Source organism: Cebus imitator, unplaced genomic scaffold (assembly GCF_001604975.1).
Source record: "Cebus imitator isolate Cc_AM_T3 unplaced genomic scaffold, Cebus_imitator-1.0 Scaffold346, whole genome shotgun sequence".
Taxonomy (NCBI): domain Eukaryota; kingdom Metazoa; phylum Chordata; class Mammalia; order Primates; family Cebidae; genus Cebus; species Cebus imitator.
The window spans coordinates 1,216,226-1,239,291 of record NW_016107661.1 but is presented as its reverse complement, the minus strand read 5'-3'; the positions used below and the strand labels follow the sequence as shown (position 1 = coordinate 1,239,291).

At 49.8% G+C, this 23,066-nt stretch overlaps 1 protein-coding gene across 1 annotated transcript in view; it reads right to left on the bottom strand.

Annotated features, from left to right (window-relative positions):
- The window catches only part of LOC108287505 (serine/arginine-rich splicing factor SR45), a 1,472,561-nt gene that overhangs the window by 1,188,219 nt on the left and 261,276 nt on the right, over positions 1-23,066 (bottom strand). The gene's annotated exons all lie outside the window — the stretch shown is intronic.

Below are 23,066 nucleotides of genomic sequence, written 5' to 3'. Positions count from 1 at the left end.
GCTTTGCACATTCCTCTTAGCTTTTCAAAAGACCCCAAACCAGAACTCTGAAGCCAAGTCAAGCATCTGTGTTCTGCCAGCCATGCCATTGTTTAAAATGCAGCCACTGCTGCTTCTTGGGGCAAGAATCACCAGTCTGTTCTTGGACAGAAATCTTCAGGGGCCAGGGCTTAGGCTGAGCTCTGTGTAACTTTCCAATTCCTTTGAAGACAATCTGGCAAACCAACCACGCTGGTTGTTGTTTTATTTTTTTTTTCCACAGCCAAGTGCATCATGCTGTGACTCTCTTTCCTTCCAAAAGGCCTCCTCATTTTCAGCAATGACTTAAGGAAAACAGTAAAGGAAAAATAATAGTTACGTGGATTATATGACGCACAAGTGATTCAGATAATACTAACAACAACTAACCTTTTATAGCAGCAGTTCTCAACCTGGGAACATGTGGCCATAGCTGGAGACACTTGTGGCTGTCATGACTAAGGAGAGGTGACGGCATCTAATGGGTGGAGGCCTGGGAGGCTGCTTAGCACCCTGCAGTGCTCAGGACAGCCCCGCCACACTGAATTATGTGGCCCAAGGTGTCAACAGTTGTGAGGCTGAGACACCTGAGTTTTTGCTCGATACCAAGCTTGGTTCCAAGAGCTTTAAATGCAGTAGCTCACAGGCCGCCTATAAGGAAAGCCCTGCTATGAGCCTACCTTGCAGACTGAATTGCCAGCCCCAATTCTTCACCTCTCCCTAAACCCTAGCCCTCACCCTGGCCTCGTTCCAGGAAGAATGTTCTTCCCTGCCCGGTGAGCCTGCACTAAGCCATGTGGCTTGCTCTGGCCAATGGAACTGGGTGGGAGCAACGACATGCTGGTTTCAAGTCTTGGCCATGAGAGCCTCCACGTGCTTCTGTTCCCCCTGCGCCAACTCAATGAGAGCCACAGGCCCTGCTTATCCCCCAATCCCAGAAGGACGACAGACACGAGGAGCAGAGATACCAGGTAGACCGCGGGACCTACAGTCAGAGGCAGAGTGGCCCCAGCCAGCCCCAGGCAAGATCTGCTGAACCCCGGGCAACTTGCAGCTGCACCAGTGACAGTAAGTGACGGCTGCTGAAGCCACTGAGGTCTGGGATGTTCCTTCCATCACTGTAGCAGAACAGACCCCATGTTAGCCATGAGGAAACTGAGGTACAGAGAGGTCAAATAACCAACCCCAGTTACACAGCTGGTAGGTTCATCCTGCATTCTGTCAAGGACAGGTTCATCCTGTCCCATTCCGGGACAGGCCCTGTGCTCGATGCTTTGGCCCATTCTCCAAAAGGAGGCAATGGAGCATCAGAACTGATGTGCCCCAGAAACGGTGTGGCTGAGTTCTGCACAGGGGTGCTCTGGCTCCAAGCCCAGGACTTGCACCCTGACATCAAGTGGCCACCTGCTTAAACCAAAGGCATTATGGTTGGGCGCAGTGGCTCACACCTGTAATCCCAGCACTCTGGGAGGCCCAGGCGGGCGGATGACCTGAGGTCAGGAGTTCAAGACCAGCCTGGCCAACACAGTGAAACTAATTCTGGGTCCCCAACCACCTCATCTCATTCCACACTCCCACTTCTCACCCTTTGCTCACTTTGCCAACTACGAGCCAGATACGGTGCCTGGCAATGGAGACACAATTGTGAACAGAAATGGCCGAGGCCTCTGTCCTCGGGAAATTCACAGTTGAGGGGCGGGTGAGCTGGCGGCAGTGGAGAGAGATTGCCAGCTTCTCCCCAGTCACAGGGAGTACCGTGGTTCCGGCCAGCTGTGGGACGTCGCCTGTCTGTGATTTCACCTGCACAGATTCGCCCCCTTGCCTCTTTGCCAGCTCATCTGTCCACATTCCCCAGGGCTCAATCATATCCCAACACTTCACACTCTTGCACCACCCTGCGTGTGGACATCAAAGGACAAATCCCAGTGGGTAATCGCGTGTCGGGAAGTCTGCGGTTGTTTCATGTCTACATCTCACACTGTGCCTCTAAGGCCCAGTTTTCGCTCCATGTTATATTTCCAGCACCTGAGACACAGCTAGTGCCCAACGTGACTGAGTAAGGGCGTAAGTGAAGGGAAGGCAGTCCAGTTAACAATAAGACCCTGGAGTGTAAGCGCGTCCACAGCTTGAGATGAGTGGGCAAAGACAGAGAGGGTTCGTGCGCTAGAGAGACCGGCAGAAGCCCCAGGCTGGTGGTTGCCATAGGAACAGCCTCCAGGTCCACTTGACCATGAGGAATACAATCCCACCAAATTCCAGAGGCAATGTCAGCTCTCAACTTCTGCCATCCTGACTGCAGGGACATACTCTGAGCTGGCCACGTGATCCCCACCTTCTGTGTAATTACACTCTGTGTAATCCCCACCTCCCACCTTGGGTGTGGGGAGGACCTGCACTTTGCTTTTAATGAATAGAACATGGCAAAGGTGATTACTCCACATGAAGGTTGCAACATCTACCTGGCTAGGAGACTGTATCTCTCACCCTTGCTGCTGGCTGGGATGAAAGAAGTGGCCACTTTTGAGTGGGGAGATGCAGGTAGTTGGCCAGGAACTGAGGGTGGTCTCAACAATTTGAGCGGATCTCAGACTTACGGACACAAAGGACTGCATCCACCTAGTCAAGCCCCAGATGAGACCCCTACCGCCATGGCCTGCAGTTGCAATGCATGCACTGCAGTCTGTGAGACTCAGAGGCAGATGACGGAGCTAAACCATGCCCAGACCCCCAGCACACAGAAACTTTACTACGGAGAGACAATAAATATGTGTTGTATTAAGCTGCCAAGTTTGCATAATATTGTTCCACAGCAATAGAAAACTAACATGTCAGAGGGGACAGGGACTATCCATGGGGGCTTCCCTTCTACCTTTTTCCCCACACCTGATGGGACATTTTGCTCATGGGTCAATGCCGTGTGGGCTTCCCTGACTGCCTTAACAAATCACCCCAAACCAGATGGCATGAAACAACATGCACACATTCCCTTGCTGGAGGGTGGAAGTCTACAGCTGAGGTGTCAGCAGGGCCACACCCCCTCTGAAGGCTCTAGGAAGAGCCCCTCCGTGCCTCTTCCCAGCTTCTGGTGGCTCCAGCAGCCCTAGAGGTTCAGTGGCTTGTGACTGCACCTCTCCAACCTCTGCCTCTGTCTTCACGTGGCCTTTTTCCTCTGCACATGCCTGTATCCAAAGTTCGTCCTCTTAAAAGAGTACCAACCATTGAATGAAGACACACCCCACTCCAGTATGACCCCGTCTTACCTGGATTATACTACAACACCCTATTTCCAAATAAGGTCACATTCACAGGCACAAAGGATGTCAACATATCTTGGGGGCATGTGGGAAGGTTGCCCAGGTGCCAAGGCAAGAGACTGAAGGCATGAGCTGTCCCAGTAAAATCAATAACTGATTACTTCGTTTTAGCAATGATACCAAATAGATTTGGAAACAATCACATATAATCAATCCTATTAAATCATGATTCTTTATTAATCTTTGCTTTAGTATTATAGAATCATTTTAGTCTAATAGTAGAGACAGAATCAGGCGACATATAATTAGGAACCAAAGGGACACGGTGATAAGTGATCAGGAGGCCAGCATGAGAGCTTTGCGGTGGCGTCAGCACCTGGGAAGGTGACAGCTACTTAGCAGGCCGTGAAGGAGGGTTTCCGTTTCACTGGGAGAGTTCAGAGGACACTCTGTTCTGCCCGGCTCTTGAGCAAGGCCTGACATTAGCCAGGCTGGCCCGCAGACATCCAGGGGCTTAAATGCCTCTCTGTGGTGCTATACTCCGACAGTCGCTTGTCCACTTTCATGTTCCCCTTTCTCACCCAGTGCTCTTTTTAAGTTCTTAGAAGTCATGAGAAGAGTAGAGGAATCCTACAAGCCTTTGATCTTTCTGATAAGTGCATAGAAACACGCTGACGTATGTGCCTCCCCTCCCTGCAGCAGCCACCTGAAAGGGAGGGGCCCGTGTACTGTAAGCACGTGATTTACTTGACCCTATTAATCACGACAGATGATTCGCTCTCCTGACCCTGTCCCCTGCCTTGTATACAATAAATATCAGCGCGTCCAGGCATTCAGGGCCACTGCTGGACTCCGCGTCTTGGTAGTAATGGTCCCCTGGGCCCAGCTGAATTCTTCTCTTATCTCTGTGTCTTGTGTCTTTCTTTCCTGCGATCTATCATCTCTGCACACAAAGAACACCCATGAGACCCTGTGGGGCTGGACCCTGCTGGGGTGGGCAAGTAATGGGGGGGACACGATTCGACCCACAACAGATGCTGTCTTCAGACCCAGAAAACAGAGCGTGTGGCTCTCCGCCTGCCAATTCCAGCCCACTGGGAAGCTGCCTGCTCCTTCCCATTCCCAGGCCAACCCCCATTCATGCCCGACATGTTTTCTGAACGTGCATGTGTGCCATCCACCGAAGGAGAAACTGGGGAGGAAACAAAGCCAGGAAACTGCCTGCCCACATGGAGCTTGCATTCTGCTGGGGGAGCAATGACAGAAAATCACCAGCAATAAATAAAGAAAACCATCTCCAATCATGGCAAATGGTATAATAAAAGCAACAGTGGTGATGACGGTCACGGTGGCCGCAGCGTTTGGTGTTGCTTATTCGGGGCCAGGCATCATTCTGACTCATGCACCTGAATTTATTCTCTTCATCCTCACCACAACCCTACAAAGTAGCTACTTATCAGCCTCACTTTACAGGCAGGGAAACTGAGGCACAGAGAGCCTGCACACAACCAATAGCAGAGTCTGGATTTGAACCCAGGTAGCCAAGCTCCTGGGGTCCACTATGAAGAAAACAGAAAGGTAGAGAGCAGAACAGGATTTTAGATCTGATGGTCTCTGAGAGGGGCTGTGAAGTAAAGGCCTGAACAGACAGTACCAGGGGGGACAGCAGATTGGAGTGGGTACAGGGGAAAATGCAACGGGAAGGCTTCAAAATGCTAAAAGGATCTTTTAGTTGGAGAAGAGTTTAGACCTCACTCCCAAAGGGGGAAGCTCCTGAAGTATCCAGTGGTTGTACCCAACAGAGCAGAGTGGTGGAACTTTCAACACTTCAAGAAAGAAGGGGTCTTGGAGATCAGTATGTCCCCAGGGAAGTTGTAACACACACCTGACTCCCTTCTCTGTGGCATCACCTCCGATCTACAGCCCGCCCTCCCTGTGCTCAGGCCAGCCCCACTGTCTGGAGTGATTAATGGGTTTAATTTATCATTAACTTCCATGGAGCTGAGCTAGGCTGGCTGCACCTCCAGAGCAGTGTGTAGGCAGTTGCACGGTGAGCAGAAGCCTTTGCGTGCTTATTTATATTCATTTTGCACTGGGGACATTCCTAATTTGTTTGTTTTTCTCTGGTCTGTGTTCATGTGCCTGAACTTGGATGGCTGGGACTAGGTGAAGAAAGGGTGGGGGTTGCGAGTCCACAGAGTCAGAGAAGGACAGAGAGGGAGAGAAAGGACAGAGGACATCTACAAGGAGCATCCGTCCCCGACCTGCATCTCTGCCTGCAGGCTGCTGGGCCATCCTATTCTCCCAAAGGTGCCGGAGCACGTTGCAGGTGTACGCACAGTGCTCAGTCCTGGGGTGAGAGAGGTATCGGGACATCGGGATGCCTGCCTTCAGCAAGTTCCTGGAACCCGGTGGAGACAGGTACATTAACGATTTCAAAGCCAGCTTGGCCGACCAGCAGGAGGAGGTGTGTGAGGCCGCATGAGTTCAAAGGCAAGGGAAAGTCTCCTTATTTCCAGTGAGGTTTCAGGGTCCAGGACTCTGAGACACAATCTGGGTCAGGGCGGACGGGAGGATAAGAAAAAGTCTCTAGCAGAGAGATTTAGAGCAGGGATGGAAGCGTGAAAGTGTGCTCAGTTTGCTGGCAGAAGCGTCATGGCAGGGTGAGGCTTCGCCCCTCCAGACACACACGCAGACCACGCTCTAGGGGGAAGGCATCAGACAGCTCCACGGGGTGTCCCCACGCAGCCCCCACTAAAGCCACGGGCTTCTCGAGTGTGGCAGAATGGGTCACTCTTCCCTCTCCTGCTTCCTGGACAACGTAAGATAGTCTTTTGTCGTGCAATTCAAGGCTGGAAAAGAGAGACATCCTCCCTAGGTGACAAAACGCAGGTGCTCAGCCACATAAGACACTCAGCACAGCACCTGATAGAGTTGGGTATAAGCTCCCCCCAAAAGCCAGCCACTGTGAGGGGTAAGAGGGGCTGCAACAGAAAGGGCTTCCAGTGGGACTCCCCACCCACCCACATAGGGCACCCCGGAATCTCAGGCTGCAAATGTCACTCAGACGTTAAAACCACCCACGAAACTTGTGTAGCTGGAGTATAAAATATGAGACCGAACAAACTCTGGGACTCTATGAGCAGCCACGAGCAGAATAAGACGACAGGCACCAAGCAGGGAAAATGCAGGCTTTGGTTCAATGGTTTCTGCCACCTACAGCTCAGGGTTATCCCAACGCCCTTTGGGTTAAGCACAGAGGTGGAAATTTCAGATTTTAACTAGAGGATAAGGGGGCAGGAAGAGGTTATACAAGAGGTTTATGCAGCCTACAAGGTCAAGCTCACATTGCTTGCTTTAATAACAGCTTTATTGGGCTACATAACTCATACACTGTACAATTTCCCCACTGAAAGTACACACCTCAGCGGCGTCTGGTATATGCACAGGGCCGCACAAGCAGTGCCCTGAGCAGCTTTACGACATGTTCATTGCTCCCCAAAGAAGCCTGCGCCCTTCAGCTCTCATCTCCCAAATCCATCATCCCCAGCCTCTAGGGCAACCACTGATACAGTGTCTCTACAGATGCACTGTCTCTGCGGATTTGCCTAGCCTGGAAGTTTCCTGGAATGGCCTCCTTCCTTCTCCGCAGGGGTCAGCAAGCACTCATGCCAGCTCCAACCTCACGGCTCATGGCCAGTTCATCTCTTGGTCCCCTCAAGCCTCAGCATCCTCCACTGAAGGTGGGGCTGGTGAGGGTTCCTTACCCACAGAGCTGCAGGGAGGATTATGCAAGTTAATGCCTACCATGGTGTCTGGCATCTAGCAAATGCTCAGCAAACGGTAGACAGTACATCTGCTCTTGTGTGTTTGTGCCGGGTTTACTTGCTGGGAGCCAAACCGGGCCCTCCCTTTTGATGACAGATAATAGACGAGGCACCCTGCCAGGCACGTGGAGGGCGTCAGCAGAGTCTATCTGTGAATGGAGGCCCTTTTATGATCGTGCAAGTGTGGACAGTGACTCTGGCCCAGCTCTTGGTCAGAAAGGTCAATGCCATTGGCAATGTAGCAGGAAAACTTCCTCTCAATGGCCCAAAGACAAAAACCCAAGGCTTTCTTGTTATCCCGGAGCCTGGGCCAGGCCGGGCAAGCATTTCAGAGCCAACTTGGAGGCCCAGCAGGCTCCTGGCAGGCCCTGCCTTGAAGTTGGCAGCTGTCAGGTCCTGGGAGGCTGCCTGCTCTGTGCTCTGGGCTCTCAGGGACCGGGGAGGGGTGGGAGTAATCAGGTTACATGCGCCAGGGGTGCTACTGCTCTTGGCAGATCCTCAAATTGAGTTTGAAATGAATAATCCTCAGCCAAGCTGCTTGTGCTGTGAGCAATGAGGCTGGTTGGCAAGTTCCCGCCGCTCCCCACCAACCCCCCGGAGATCCTGCCCCAGATACCAGGTAGGGGCTGAAGGGGCCCCAGACCAGCCCCCCAGAGACAAAGGGTAAGCCAGCTCCCCTCACCGTGATGAGAGGAGTGGCAGAGCTGAGCCATTGCAAAAAAAAAAAAAAGGAGGCTATTGACGTGAAACGTCCAGAACAGGCAAACGTGTAGACATGGAAAATAGATGAGTGTGTGCCAGGGGCTGGGAGGACCAGAGAATGGGGGTTTGATAGCTTAAGAATGTGGAGTTCATTTGGGGAGGTGATGAAAATGTCCTAAAAGCGATGGTGGTGATGGTTGCACACCTCTGAATAGTCTCAAAACCGCTGTCTTGGCTGAGCGCAGTGGCTCACACCTGTAATCCCAGCACTTTGGGAGGCCGAGGCAGGCAGATCACCTGAGGTCAGGAGTTCAAGGCCAGCCTGGCCAACATGGGGAAACCTCATCTCTACTAAAAATACAAAAAGTAGCCTGGTGTGGCAGCCCACACCTACAGTCCCAGTTATTTGGGAGGCTAAGGCACAAGAATTGCTTGAACCCAGGAGGTGGAGGCTGCAGTGAGCCGAATTGCACCACGGTACTCCAGCCTGGGCAATAGAACAAGACTCCATCTCAAAAAACAAAAACAAAACCATTGTCTTGTACCCTTGAAATGGGTGAATTATGAGGTGTGTGAATTGTATCTCAGTAAATCTGTTACAAAAAAAGAGGGGCGGTGGAGATTCAGGAGTCGGGGGACAGTGGTGAAATGACTTCCCGCAGGTACAACCAAAAGCAGAGGTCCCCCGGATCTTCCTATAATAACAAAAATCAGTGCAAAGATGCATGGGCTACTTCACAGAAGAGGACACTGTGGCAAAGAGAGGTTAATTCTCTTGCCGGAAGTCACACGGCAGTGAACGGCAGAACCGGGGCTCCGTCCTGGGGGTGTGATTCCAGAGCCTGCACCCTTCACTCCTGTGCCCTCTTGCCCCAGCTGAAATGCAGCTTCCACACCTGCATGGGGCTCTGAAAAGCACCAGGGAAGAAAGGGGAAATATTTTAGGAGAGATGTGTACTGGACATGTCTAAATAGAGTAATCGAAGCAATTGTAGCAGGATCACAACTTCCTCTGTAGGAGGAGTCCATCTTTCCTGGGACTCTATTGCTCGAGGTCTCAATCGGAATTGCAGCTGTGCCCTGGCCTCCCTGCCCTGGCTATTTCCCAGGGTCCCCTGAGGCAGGGAAGAATCTGGAGCCCACAGAAGACGGTCTGATAAAGATCCAGCCCTGCGGGGGCAGGCTCTGGTGCACTGCAGTCTCCGCAGACATCTGCAGAGAGACTCTAACTCAATAGAGGATTCTGTTAATATGGTTGCCTCGTGTTCTAACCCCTTCAGCTAGGCCCAGCCACTGCAGAGATAAGAGAGGCTGGAGGCACCAGGGGCCTGATTGCATTTTCTCCCCTCTCACCGCCCTGCAAAGATGGACTTTGTCAGGCTTCTGCTGCCACCTACAGTAACAGCAACAAAAGGCAGGTCTCCAGCCAGAAGGAGAGCAGGGGGCTTCCGGGAGAACAGGGACACCAGGGGACCGAGCCTAAGGTCTGAACTCCAAGTGCCCCTGACCCTCAGGCAGGCTGAGGAAGAATGGTCAGGAGGCTTGTCCACATCCACCTCTACACTGTCCCCATCCACTGGGACACAGCAGCATAGATGTCACACAGGGACGGGAAGGCCAGCTCTTCATTTCATGGGGTGAAAGGCATCCCTGCCGCTCTTCAGAAAGATTCCCTGAGGATAGTCTCATCCCTCGGCCAACGGCTGCTGCCTCCGTGCCATCTCCTTCACCCTCTACTCCAGGAAGCCTCTCTTGATTCCTTCTCACAGTTTAGCTAACTCTATAACCATTGTCTGCTGGCGGGACTGGTCACTCTGAAGTGTAGCTGCTTACCTGTCTGTCTCCCCAGTAATCGTAACAATTAATAATAATAATAATGATAGTGAGCTGGGCATGGTGGCTTATGCTTGGCCACTTTGAGAGGCCAAGGTAGGAGGATCACTTGAGGCCAGGAGTTCGAGACCAGCCTGCACAACACAGCAAGACCTCGTCTCTATAAAAATAAACAAATGAATAAATAAAAATAAAAATGAGCAGGGCATGGTAACAAATACCTGTAGCTCCAGCATGTGCTGGGAGGCTGAGGCAGGAGGGTCGCTTGAGCCCAGGAGTTTGAAGCTGCAGGGTGCTGTGACCATGCCACTGCACTCTGGCCTGGGTGAAAAAGCAAGATCCTGTCTCTAAAATAATAATAGTAATTGTCACACTCATTGAGCACTACCCACACACCATGACCTGTGTTTAGAGATTTGATGGCATCATCTCCTTGAACGTTCCAGCAACTTAGGGGGAAGATGCTTCATTTCACAGACGGGAAAAGTGAGATTCTGAAAGGTTAGAATCATACAGCCAAGGCCAGGCTGGGATTTGAATCCAGCCCCATCTGCCGCCAGACAAACCCCCTTTCCCCAGGATATTGGCCTGCCTGGCCACCACCCCTCCCCAGCCCTTCCACCAGATGGACAGGGCATCCACACACTTTGTCTGCTATTATTGATTCAGAAACGTGGGAGCCTGCTTGGCTAGGGAATGAATACGCGTATTTTCTTTTTCTTTTCTTTTAGATGGAGTCTCACTCTGTCGCCCCAGCTAGAATGTAGTGGAGGGATCTTGGTCCACTGCAACCTCTGCTTCCCTAGTTCAAGCAATTCTCCTGCCTCAGCCTCCAGAGTAGCTGGGATTAGAGGCGCCCACCACCACACCCAGCTAATTTTTTTTTTTTTTTGTATTTTTAGTAGAGATGGGGTTGTGCCATGTTGGCCAGACTGGTCTCAAACTCCTGACCTCAAGTGATCTGCCCACCTCAGCCTCCCAAAATGCTGGGATTACAGGGGTGAGCCACGCCGCCCGGCCATGTTTTCTCTTTTACGGCTCATGGAATGTTGAAAGTAACTGCTGTAAGACTTTTAAACTTACGATGCCTGGTCATTAAGAGGCACCACTGGGCTTAACTTCTCCCAGCCATAACCCCTTGACCTTATAGGACATTTCTATGGGGTTTGGGGGCTATGTGAGGTAGATTAGAGTGAAAGCCACAATCTGAAAGGCAATTTATAAGTACAGGATGAAAACTAGCTTCAGGGAAACCAGTTAGCCTGTGAGTCAACTACGTGGTGAAGTTACCATACAAAGAGCTTATGGAATTAGAGACTGCACTAGGAAATGCTGACAAGACGCTTTGCCCATGGGACCACATCTGGAGCATTCGAGGGTGGGGCCCATACACTGAAGCCGCTGGCTGAGGAAGGTGTGTCTGGATAGAGTGACCAGGGCTGAAAGAAAACTCTAGGTCCTGACAAAGCTGATGGCAGAGGTGCAAACAGCTTGAAGGAAGCTTAGCAGCTGCCTATAAACATTTGAAAGGCTGATACTTAGCCAGGAACGATGGCTCACACCTGTAATCCCAACACTTTGGGAGGCGGAGGCGGTAGGGTCACGTGAGTCCAGGAGTTCAAGATCAGCCTGGGCAAAATAAGGAGACCCTATCTCTACAAAAAAAATTAAAGAATTAGCCTGGCATGGTGGTATATGCCTGTAGTCTCAGCTATTTGTGTGGCTGAGGTGGGAGGATCAACTGAATTCAGCAAGTTGAGGCAGCGCTGAGCCATGATTGTGCCACTGTATTCCACCCTGGGCCAAAAAAAAAAAAGGAAAGAGAAAGAGAGAAAAAAAGAGGAAGGAAGGAAGGAAAAGGAGAGGGGAGGAGAGGGGAGGAGAGGGGAGGAGAGGGGAGGGGAGGGGAGGGAGTAAGGAGAAGAGAAGGGGGGAAGGGAAGGAGAGAGGGAGGGAGGAGAAAGGGAAGGAGGAAGGGAGCAAGGGAGGGAGAAAGAGGAAGGAAGGAGGGAAGGGAGGGAGCGGGGAGCGCAAAAAGGAAAGAGAGAGAGAGAAAGCGAAAGGGGAAGGAAGGCAGGCTGGCAGGCTGATAATTAGGAGAGAGTAGGTCTCATGAATTTGCACCAATCACAGATCTAGACCAATCTGAGAATGGGAGAAAGGATGGGAGAAACGGTAGCATTCCTCAAATGTAGTAGACCGGAAATAAATATCTGCTGAATGAAACAATGAAAGCTGAGCGACCATCAGGAGTGTGGATATTGGAGTCCAGAAAACCTGGGCTTGGCTGCGTGTGGTGGCTCACGGCTGTAATCCCAGCATTTTGGGAGGCCAAGGTGGGTGGACCACCTGATGTCAGGGGTTCAAGACCAGCCTGGTCAACATAGTGAAACCCCGTTTCCACTAAAAATACAAAAATTAGCTAGGTGTGGTGGCTGGCATCTGTAATCCCAGCTACTGGGGAAACTGAGACAAGGGATTGCTTCAACCTGGGAGGCAGAGATTGCAGTGAGCCAAGATCACGCCACTGTACTCCAGCCTCATTGACAGAGCAAGACTCAGTCTCAGAGGAAAAAAAAAAAAAAAGCAAAACAAAATGAAAAACCTGAGCTTATGTCTTACAAAGTTATAATGATAGGGTCTTGGTCAGGTGATGTAGCCTCTCTCAGCCTCTGTGTGTCCATCTCTCACATGGGACTGAAAGGATGGGTGAAGAGGTGATGTTCATACTGGGACCCGAAAGATGAGTCAGGACTGGCAAGCAGAAGGGAGACAGGAATCCGAGACCCGTGCAGGGAGAGTTCTGCCAAATGGGCAGCAAGGGACTGTCACCTGTGCCAGGACAGGCTGACCAGAAATCAGTCATTTCTCTGGGATTTTCTACACAAAATAAGACAGATATCTGGATGTCTCTTCCACATACACCTTTGGACCGAAGCACTAAGAGATTACAAACATGAGACCAGGTGAGGTGACTCATGCCTGTAATCCCAACACTTTGGGAGGCCAAGGTGGGTGGATCACCTGAGGTTGGGAGTTCAAGACCAGCCTGACCAACCTGGAGAAACCCCATCTCTACTAAAACTACAAAATTAGCCAGGCGTGGTGATGCATGCCTGTAATCCAAGCTACTCGGGAGGCTGAGGCAGGAGAATCACAGGATCACTTGAAACCAAGAGGCGGAGGTCGCAGTGATTCAAGATCATGCCATTGTACTCCAGCCTGGGTAACAAGAGCGAAACACAATCAAAAAAAATAAAAAAAAAGAGAGATTACAGACATGAAATATGACCAGGTTCTATCCTCAGAGCTTATGACCTAGAACAGAAGATGAAACAAAAGCTGAGGGAAACGTGAGAAAATCGAAAGCAAGACCTGGCCTGGCCAGCCAGCATCAACACCATCTGAAGCACCCATGCATATTCAGATCCCAGGCCCTGCTGAAGACCCGGGAGCCAGAATTCCCACCAGGGAGGTCATGGAATGTGCACCTTATCAAGCTGCCCCAGAGCCACACTGGCACACCAACAGTGAGAGCCTGATTTAGCAGCTCTGAGGAGGAAGGACCTGCAGACCCACGATGGCCACAGGCTTCACAGAGGAGAGCTTCTGGTGCGAAGCCCAGGGATATATGGATGACCATAGGCAGGGAGGGAGTGATGGGAGCCGGGCATGAAGACCCAGAGGCAAAAGTGTAATTGCCACATAACATACAGTGTACGCTGTAACCGCCTATCAGAGAATGCCTGCTGGGAAGTAAGAGATCAGGTTGACGTGTGGGTATCCATCTCTCAAATGCATCTGCTTCTCCTCACCTCTCCCAACAGCCTGGCCTGAAGTACCATCTTCTCCTGCCTAAACAACGCCCACGGCCTCCTAAAACACCCCCAGGGCCATGCACAGCCCCTCTCCTCCCACCACCCTTAATCCTCCTTTTGGCAGCCAGTGGGACCGTCCAGAAACACAAATTAAAGAAGCTGAACAATGACAAACACCCACCATCACTACTATCGCCAGTTAGAATTTCCCCAAGCTTCGCTCTTAGACGCCCATAATCCCAGCACTTTGGGAGGCCGAGGTGGGTGGATCACTTGAGTTCAGGAGTTTGAGACCAGCCTGGCCAACATGGTGAAACCCTGTCTCTACAAAAAATACAAAAGTTAGCTGGGCGTGGTGGTGTATGCTTGTAATCCCAGCTACTTGGGAGGCTGAAGCAGGAGAGTCGCTTGAACTTGGGAGGTGGAGGTTGCAGTGAGCTGAGATCATGCCATTGCACTCCAGCCTGGGCAACAAGAACAAAACTCTATCTAAAAAAAAAAAAGAATAAAATTTCATCCCCTTAATAAGACCATCGGGGACCTTCAGGGTCTGGCCTCTGCCCCTTTTCCGTCAAGCTCACTCACTCTAACCACTCTGGATTCTTCTCTATTCCTTGAAAACACAGCTTTCCCCATCTTCCAGCCTTTGTGCGGGTTTTTCACTCTGCCTGGAATTTTCTTTCCCCCATGGTGGCAAGCTCCTCCTCATCTTTCAGGTATCTACTCCAATGCCACCTCCTTAGAGGGACAAACTATCTAAAGTATTCTCCCTGGAAGCCTTTGATTTCATCCCTTTGTTATTTTTGGAGACAATTATCAGATTCTATAAACTGTTTTTGTTTTGAGACAGAATCTCACTCTTGTCACCTAGGATGGAGTGCAGTGGTGTGTTCTCAGCTCACTGCAACCTCTGCCTCTCAGGTTCAAGCCATTCTCCTGCCTCAGCCTCCAAGCAGCTGGGATTACAGGCACATGCCACCATACCCAGCTAATTTTTGCATTTTTAGTAGAGACAGGGTTTCACCATGTTGGCCAGGCTGGTCTTGAACTCCTGTCCTCAGGTAATCCACACACCTCAGCCTCCCAAAGTGCTGGGATTACAGATGTGCCTGGCCAGAAGCTATAAACTTTCTCTTGCCTAAAAGTGCTTCTTTCTTGTCTCTCTTGGTCACTGTTGAATACACAGCACATAGTGAACACCCGACAAGCACTTTCTGAACTCATAAAAGATGCATCTGTTGTGTGAGGCCTTGAATGCTGAGATCAAGAGTAGAGAGATTCACCGAGAACTTCACGGCAGGGAAATACTCAGCACCATGAGAGAAGCGCTTGTGTTATCTGAGAAAAAAAAATCCCAGAGGATTTCAAAGATAATAATAGTAAAGTAAATTTCAAGAGTGGATCTAAATTCACCAACCCCGGTGAAAGCTGAAAATTACCATCCCAGCTGGTGGAAATGTCAATTCAAACTTCATTTATAAAACGATTTCAGGCTCTGATTGCTAAATTATTATTTCATATGAGAAGGAGCATTGTCTGGATAAAAAAACGATGATGAAAGTAAAAAAAAATTCAATTTACTCAACATCCCCCCCCCTGAAAAAAAATTTTTTAACACTAAAACTTATGCCAGATAATTGCAGATATAAATATCACTTAGTGCAGATGTTGTATATAAAATGTAATTATTACTCATGGAAAATCAATGGTGGCAAATGATAAAATCCATGATCAGAGACTTTCTACTGAGCAGAAATGTGTTAGTGCTCGGGCTGTGGTTTATGCACTTTTTAATTGGAAATGATCTCTAACTAGAAATGGATCTCGACGCAGGGATGAAGCAGCTGACTGCAAATAAAGATGCAATAAAAGTGAAACTCCCTGGGATGTCAGGGAGTTCAGGACAGAAACCATTTCCCCATCCCAACCCAAAAGCATCTCCTGCTCCCTTTCCCTGTTGACTGCACATTTGACTGCTATGATCCAGCCCTGGGTCCGACAGCTGTGACTAAGAGAGACAGAGAAAGGCATGCTTCCTCCTACACAAGGCCTGCTAACCAGTGAGTAAGTGGGGTAATATGGAGTGTGATGGAGAGATGGGTAAACATGATGTGAGCCGAGAGAACACTGTGGATGGAAAGTCCTCTCCGACACAGACACATTCCAGATAAGGCTGAACGGTGAGAAGGAGCCGGGCATGGAGAAACGGGCAGAGAACAGGTGAAGGCTCGTTGTGATACAAGTGGGCCAGAGGAGGCCCCCAAATGCCAGTGGGGTCTTGACCTCAGCCAGTGTTCAGGCTCTTGACAGCAGCGTGAGAAGGAATTCAGAAAACAGTGACAGTACAGACATGCGCTGTAAAAGGTGTAGTACGTTCTCAAGAAAGGGGGATGCAGGTGCACTCAGGACAGACGTGGATTTGGGACCTCTATCTTAACGGGTTTCTATTTTTTTTTTCCCTTGAGACGGAATCTCATACTGTCACCCAGGCTGGAGTGTGGTGGTGCAGTGTCAGCTCACTGCAACCTACACCTCTCTGGTTCAAGCAATTCTGCCTCAGCCTCCCGAGTAGCTGAGATTACAGGGGCCTACCACCACACCCGGCTAATTTTTGTATTTTTAGTAGAGACAGGGTTTCATCATGTTGGCTAGGCTGGTCTCAAACTCCCGACCTCAGGGGATCCGCCCACTTCGGCCTCCCAAAGTGCTGGGATTACAGGTGTGAGCCACTGCGCCCGGCCCTTAATGAGTTTCTTTAACCAAGGGGTGGAACATGCATGAAGATACCTGGAAAAAAAGGTAAAGATTTCTCAGAATTGTGGTGCCCCCCATATCGATACCAAATATGGGTGTTCCTAGAACTGTCCCAGTACTGGAAGGTGTGTGGTTTAGGGTGTTCATCAGTAGATCGTGAAGTCCTTGGTGGTACCGAGGTTGAATCCAGCGCCACGCTGGGCCCAGTTGGTCATAGCCAGCTTGGCCCACACTCTGGTTTTCGGGGTCTTATCCGCCTCTGGCTCATGCAGTTGTTTTGACAGTTTCCTGTTTGCAAGTTGATATGGCTGGGCTCTGTTTCCCCACCCAAATCTCATGTTGAACTGTGATCCCAAGCGTTGGAGGTGGGGCCTGGCGGAGGTGACTGGATCATGGGGCTGGATACCCTCCTTGCTGTTCTCATGATAGCCAGCGAGTTCTCCCGAGATCTGGTTGTTTAAAAGCACGTAGCACAAGCCCCCCGGGTCTCCCTCTCTCCTGCTCCGCTGTGTGAAGCCGCGCCTGCTTCCCTTCCGCCTCCCACCATGACTGTAAGTTTTCTGCGGTCCCCCCGCCATGCCTCCTGTACAGCCTGTAGAACTGTGAGTCAACTAAACCTCTTTTTTCCACAAATTACCCAGTCTGAGGTGTGTCTTTACAGCAGTGTGAGAATGAACGAATACACTGGTCATGTAAAACTGCTGCCTGGAATGTTCTATTCTCCTGTGACCACCCTGTATTATTCCTCTCTCAGTTACAGAAGCCAAAAGATACCCTAGAAGGTTTGGAACAAAAAAAGGAAGGGGTGAACAGGGGTCCAGGGAGGGTCGTATTTGCTATTAGGCCTTTCAGTCATTTTGATCATTTTCATCTCAGAGGAGCCCTCAGTTCATCCACCCCAGATGCCCAGGGAGCGAAAACTATTAAGCCCCTGATTCCAAACGGACCACCATCTGGTTGGCTTTCACCCTGATCCCTGTCTCTATTCTTCAGTAACCTTACAGCACCATGCAAACGTGCCCACAAACTGCCAAGCTGATGTGGCCCCTCTGCCATCAGCCCACAGGCTCCAGGAACACCTGCCTCCAGGAGACCTCGTGCCAGAGGGTCTCCTGGAGAACAGCCAAAACCTCCCCCTTGCTCCAAGACCTCCCTCATCCTTGGAACACAGTGCCTGCCTTCATCTTTTCAAAGCAGGGGCTCAGACACAGTCCCAAGATCCATCAGTGCCCCCAGAGTAATTCATCATTGCCAAATTCCATGCATGTGTGGAAGAAAGCCATGACGCATCTCGCTCTTACTGAGTGTTCTCACTCTTTCCCTGACACATGCAGGTCAGACTCTGACAACTCTCCTTTGACACACAAGTCTAGTGTCTGGCTCAAGGTCACATATGCTGCAGATTCTAGAGGCAGGACTGGAATCCAAATGTCTGGACTTTGGGAACAAGGTATCTGGGTGAGGGCAGCGTCCGCCAATGAGACATCACAGAACTGTCTGGGAAGAAGGCATAGTAAGAATTCAGACTCGGTTTCCTTCTGGAGCTCTGACAGAGATTCATACCCCAGCCTCAGGACTGCAAAGGACACGAGTAAGGACAAAGCAGAAAAAAACCACCCAGTCACTGCATGTGGACCCCACCTCCTGCTCCATTAAGGAGTAAATCACCTTGAGAGTCTTCACGAAGCCCCACAAGAAGGCTGTTTATCTCTGCCCTTCCGAAATCCCTTTATTTTCTCAACTTTTGGTTTTGTCTTGTTTTTTCCCCTTTCTTTTTCCATTGCCTGCTTTGAGACAGCTACAAACGAGACAGGGTGATTAATTTCGTATTTTGGCTACCGTTGCAGAAATACCTTCCCTCCAACGCTGGTACAAAAAGGCAAGATTTAATCAGTCTCCAGTGTGGTTACCTTGTGCATTCGAAGTCTCTGATGGGAAGCGAACAAGAAGTTTTCAAACATTAAACTTTAATGAGCAGAGCAAGAAAGCATATTGCTGCGTCAACACTCGGCTTGGCCTCACTGGGGAGAATCCCAGGCTACTCTATCAATCTCGCTAGATCGGTATTGTCATTCACTCTCAGCTCTTATTACATTTGCCCATCGTGGGTGTGTGTGGAAAATATTCTGTCCCATCAATCAGCACCAGGGTAAACCATTGGGGGCAGAGACTCTGCAAAGTTTTGCTAGGCTGATGGAGGCAGGGTAGTTTGTGCTTCAAGGTAGAAGTGAATTCTATTTCCCACTCATTACACCTTAGATCTCAGGTAGGCCTTTTTCACAGGAGGGGGAAACACACAGAGGGTGGGAGGGTTTGCCTTAAAGATTAAGATCAGGGCAACAGACAGGCATGGTGGCTCATAGGAATTTGGGAGGCCCAGGTGGGAGGACTGCTTGAGACCAGGAGTTCAAAACCAGCCTGAGCAACATAGTGAGATACCATCTCTACAAAAAATAAAAAAGAAATAAAAATGAAAAAAGTAAATAAAAAATATCAGGGCAACAATGAAACCTATGTCTTGGGAATCTGAGTTTCAAGAACCAGATTTCAAGCAAGGTGTCGGCACACTTTTTCTGTAAAGGGCTATACAATCTCTGCCACATCTTCTCAGCTCTGCTGCCCTATCATGAAAGAAGTCATAGACAATATATACATGAATGCACATAGCTGCATTCTGATAAAGCTTCATTTAGGAAAACAGGCACTGGACAAGATTTCGCCCATGGGCCATAGTTTGTCAAATCTTGATGTAGGCTGCAGAGTGAAAAGAAGTGAACAGGATGCCACAGTGAATACAAAGAACATCAAAATCAGATTTCCGCTCCCAAAGAGGTTAGGGTCAGAAGAAAAGCGCCCAGTTCCTGCGCTACTGTGATGGTTGACGGTGTAACAGTTTAGAACACTAAATAAGAGATGTATCACAGCTTTCTTTCACGTACACATGGAATTCGGCAACGATGAATTACTCTGGGGGCAATGATGGATACTGGGTCTGAGTCTAAACCCCCGCTTCGGAAAGCTGAAGGCAAGCACTGTGGTAGATGTCATTTCATCCAAACAACTCATCCATGAAACTAATGCAGCAAAGACAAGTCCTTCCGGCCACAGGACCTTTGTACATGCTGGACAGTCTCTGCTTAAAATATTCTGTGCCACTTTCTCTCCATTAAACCCTCTTCATCTTCAGGTCTGCAGTCACAGACTACATCCTCCAGGGATGCACACTTCCTGTGCTCGGCTTTTAGTGCACTCACCACAGTTTGTAACTGTGTCTTCGTATCTGAGACTTCTCCCTCATTAGAGTACAAGCTCCCTGAGGGTACGCCTAAGCTTGGTACTAAGTGAATATCCATTAAATAAAGAGGCCTGAAAGGTTTTAATGAGAATTGGGAAACATGGCTATGTGTGGTCTCTGGGTTTCCTCTCATCAGCAAATACCTACTGAACGCCTTCTGTATCTGCAGAGAGAGGTAGGTAGTTCAGGGTTCTTACACTTTGAGCATGCACCAGCATATCCTGGAGGGCTTGCTGAAACACAGATTCCCAGGCCCCAGCCCTGGTATTTCTGAGTCAGTAGGTGCAGGATGGAGCGCGAGAGTGTGCAGTTCTGACAAGCTCCCAGGCAATGCGGATGCTGCTGTCTGGGGCCTATACTCTGTAATTTTCAACCCTGGCCACACATGAGACTCACTGCGGAGCCTCTGAAAATATGAGTCTCTGGGCCCCACCCCAGACCAACTTACATCAGGTCTTTCTGAGGATGCGGGGCCTGGACATTGCTGTGTATTTGTCTCTTGTTAGGTGTTGCTGCTGTTTTGCCGTTTAAAGCTCCCTGGGTGATTCTAATGTGCAGCTAGGCTTGAGAACAACTGACTTAGAAGATGTTTCTGGTGCGAGAGCTGTCTTTAGGGGCCAGGCTCCAGCACTGGCTTGGCCCGCGGAAGCAGTCTGAAAACGTTCTGGGGTATCCAATGCAAAGCCTAACTCACAGCTGCTGGGCCAGCTCCTGGCTCACATTTGAAAGGCACATGAACACTACGCAAAAGTCACTGAGGATTCATCAGTGCTACCGTGCACAGCAGTGGTTAATCCATTTTGATTGCTCTAAGAATCCTGCTGTATAAATATACAATAATATATTTACCCATCCTCCTGTTGATGGACACTTGGGGCTATTACAAACAGTGCTGCCATAAAATTCCAGTACATAATACTTGTTGAACATATGTATGCATTTCTTGTCGTCAAAGGAAGCCAGACAGAAAAGAATACACGATACTGTGTGATTCCATTGGTAGGAAGTTCCAAACAAGCAAAATTAACCTGAGGCCATAAAAGTTGGTGGTGCTCGGGAGGGTGGGTGCTGAGTAGGTGGATGCGTGGTTCGAGGTGGCTGGTAATATTCCATAGTAAATGTGGGTGCTGGCGTCCTAGATGTGTTCACACTATGATCATTCATCCAGTTGTACTCTTGAGGTTGGTTGCTTTTTTTGTATATTTATTATGTAGTTACATGCCCTGTTAACGATGTTTTGGTCAATGACAGACCACATATATGATAGTGGTGCCATAAGATTATAACGGAGCACGTACAGAAACCTGATCTATGGCATTTGAAATTGGCATTGCAGATCAAATCGGGGAGATAACTGAGATTCAGTAACAGTGCTGGGGCATTTAGTTTTCTACATGAAAAAAAATGTACAAATAAATATATATGCATTATCTAGGTTTGTGTAAGTACGCTCCATGATGTTCACACAATGAAATCGCCCAATGACGCGCTTCCCAGAACATATCCCTGTCATTAAGAGATGCCTGATTGGACTAAATGTGAAAGAAAAAAAAAAGTTTATCGGAAACAACTGGCAGTGCAGGGGCGGATGCACTTCCATCCCGCGGCCTGCAGGGGGCGCGGCAGCTTCATGATCTCTGCTCACCCACGCGGCTGCTCTGGTCCACGGGAATCCGACTGGCCAGGCCTCCGTGAAGTTTCCGGGCGGTCCGCAGAGCAGCAGATCCTCAGAGCTCACAGGCAGGTGTGCCGGGAGGAGCCAGGGCACGGCTGGGCCACACTACCCCACCCTTGGCACTAGCACCATGGTGGGGGGACGAGGGCTGGAAATACCATTCTCAAAAGCTCTCAGCTATCCCAAAGTAATTCTTCCTGAAAGAGCTTCGTATAGCAATGCCAGGTTCCCAGGACTCCTCTCTCTGCCTCCCCAAGACCCGGCATCCAGAGGAGGTCACATTGCAGCTATGAGTAGGAGCAATCTGGGTTCATGTCTTGGTTCCAGGTGACCCTGCGCAAAGCTCTTAACCTCCATTTCCTGTTCTGTAGAGGAGGCAGGTGATACCACCCACCTCATGGGTTGCAATGAGGACTTAACCAAATGAAGCCCGTCCGTCACTTAGCCACGTCTTCCTTCGGATGTAATCGGTAGCTGTGGTCCTTCCCAAAATGAACGAGATGAGCCTAAGACGGGGGCCCATATCTGTCCCACCAGCACTGTGTGGCCACAGACAAAAGGGGAAAGTAAAAGTCAACCATTCTCCATTTCCTTAAATCCATCAAGCTCTGCCACAGTAGAAGCTGAGGACAGGTTCAGACCAGGTCAGTGGCTATAGCTCACAGGCCTCTGACAGTGGCCGAGGTCAGTCTGCCGGCAGCACGAAGACAGCTGTGGAAATAACAGGCCAGGCCTGGGTCTGACCTCCTTCCAGATGCTCTGGGCTGTGAGACATCCTTGGATTCAGCACTAAAGGTGCCAGAAAGGTTGGCAGCTACCTGGAATGCCCAGGCCTGCCGGAGTGAAAAAGACAGCTTGGGAGTTCAGACTGAGCTGCACATCCTAGCTCTGGCACAACATTAGCTGTGTGACCCTGAGAAGCTATTTGCCCTCTTGGAGAGAGAGCTATTCCTCAGCAAAAATCAACCATCTTTAGGACTGTTGGCAGGGCTAAGAGAGGTCATCATGTCAAGCACCGGGCACGCCCCTTCCTCTGGGTGGCTCTGAGCTCCTGCAGTAATAATGGTAGCAACAACAATACCACCAACTAATACATAAGGACTTACCCACAGCATGGCGGCCCTGGGAAAAGACACCGGTATCCCTATTTTACAGACAAAGAAACGGTCCAAAAAAGGCAGGACAAGGACATCATCTTGCCCAAGGTCATACAGCTGGGAAAGGCTAACAGATGAACTTCAAGTCTATCCAGTAGGTTCTTTTAACCTACCTGACTGTATTGGAACTTAAACCAGTGTCTCAGAGCCCAGCCCTTTGAGGTGAGCCCTGGACATGAAGGATGTTTATGCCTAATTCTTTGCCCTTCATTCTCCTGCCAAGGAAGCTAATAATTCTCAGTTCACACATGTCGTCTGCCCTTCATGTGTAAGCACAGGGTTAGCCACAGCCAAGAGAGGCATGAGAGGAGAACAGGAAGAAAATCTGCACAAAGCCAACTGTGCCTAGGAATTCCTATCATGCAGAAATGCCCCAACCTTTCCTCCACTGTCCACGGAGCCTTAGTGTCAGGCAAAGCTACGCGGGCAGGGTCTAGCACGGCTGCTTACTTGCAGTGTGAGTGCGGGCAAGCTGGGTTATTTCTCTGTGCCTTGGCATCCTTATGTATGAAAATGCAGATAGTACCAGGAAATAATTTAACAGAACACGTGCTAAGACTAAATGAGATGTGTTTAAACTGCTTGCTAGAATACTGACATGGAAGTCGGCACTCAATTTATGGCTACTGCATCACCATCATCACCATCATCTTCCATCATCATCACCATAATCGTCCATTACCATCACCATCACACCCCCACCACCATCATCTTCCATCATCATTATCGCTAA